Consider the following 1,463-nt stretch of genomic DNA (forward strand, 5'->3'; position numbering starts at 1 on the left):
GGTTCTACCTACCTACCTTTTGGTTAGCAGCTGAGTGCTTAACAGCTGCACCAGCAGGGTTTCTTATTTTGATTTTATTTTACACTTATACCAAACCAAACTCACTACCATCAAGTTGATCCTGACTTACAGTGACCCCTCTTTGGATTTCCGAGGCAGTATCTCTATGGAAGTAGATTGCTCAATCTTCCTTCTGAGGAGTAGCTGGTGGGTTCGAACCACCAGCCTTCTGATTAGCAGTCAAATGCCTTAAGCACTATGCCACCAGAGCTTATAGTACATCTTAATTCAGCTTAGCCACATTCCCAGTGCTCAGTAACCACATGTGACTACTGGGTGCTATTTTGTCTAGTGCAGCTCTGTACCATTGGCAGAGCTGGCTTCTAAAACAGGAAAAGTCACTGGCCAGCCTCCCCCTATAAAATGACCACCTATTGCTCATGAAAGTTCACCCTCCTTAGAGTGGTATCGAAGGTTCCAGGCACTTCCTTACCTCCATGAGTTTTCCTAGTCTATTCCTTAGATCCCAGGAGCTCTGGTGTCATAGTGGTTAAAGCATTAGATTGCTAACCAGAAGATTGGTGGTTCAAACCCACCAGCTGGTCTGTGGGAGAAAGATGAAGTAGTCTGCTTCTATAAAGATTTATAGCCTTGAAAACCATATGGGACAGTTCTACTAGGTGCTATAGGGTTGCTATGAGTTGGAATTGACTTGATGGCAGCAAGTTTGGTTTTTTGGTTTTCTCATTACACCCGGAATGCACTCTTTGCCACGCCTCCATCACACCTGGGTTTAAAATGCCAGCTCTTCCCTGAAGGCTTCCCCCATTACCCATCATATCTGACATTATATCCATTACCACCACCACAGTCACTGAATTTTTTATCTTCCCAGCTGTAAGATGAGAGTTATCCCGTGGCAATTTGGGATTTAAACAGAGCACAAAAGTTAGAATGGTCTCCCATTTTCCTTGGCAGCAGAATGCCTACTTCAGCTGGGAAATGCAAGTTAAGAGCCAGGATTAGCCCTTACCCACCTCCGTAGGAAAAGTAAACAAGGTACATTGAGAGTGCACCCCTCCCCTGAGGTTTCTGTCCTTAGTACAGCCAGCTGGAGAAAATAAACTCTGCTGTAAATTATCCAGGAGATTCCACTGTCACCCAAATAAGACACCTCTCAGGTGTTTGTTTTGTTTTGTTTTTAACAATCACAGTGAAGTAACACTGGGAAACTGGTTTTTCCCCTGACTTCACAATTCACACCCATACACACACATACCCCGCACACACTCCCAAACCCTAATGCAGGTATCCCCCACTTTTAGAAAGTTCACTTAATGTCACATCCCTGTAAGAAACACATTAGTACCTGTTGCTGCTAACAGAAAGAAGTCCAAAGAGGATCAGCAGCTTTACGAATAAAAGGCAAAAAGTGAAACTAGCACGTTTTGTTTGGCAGAGAA

This window comes from Orycteropus afer, unplaced genomic scaffold (genome assembly GCF_000298275.1).
Source record: "Orycteropus afer afer isolate SDZICR_OR568_19922 unplaced genomic scaffold, OryAfe1.0 scaffold00064, whole genome shotgun sequence".
Lineage (NCBI taxonomy): Eukaryota > Metazoa > Chordata > Mammalia > Tubulidentata > Orycteropodidae > Orycteropus > Orycteropus afer.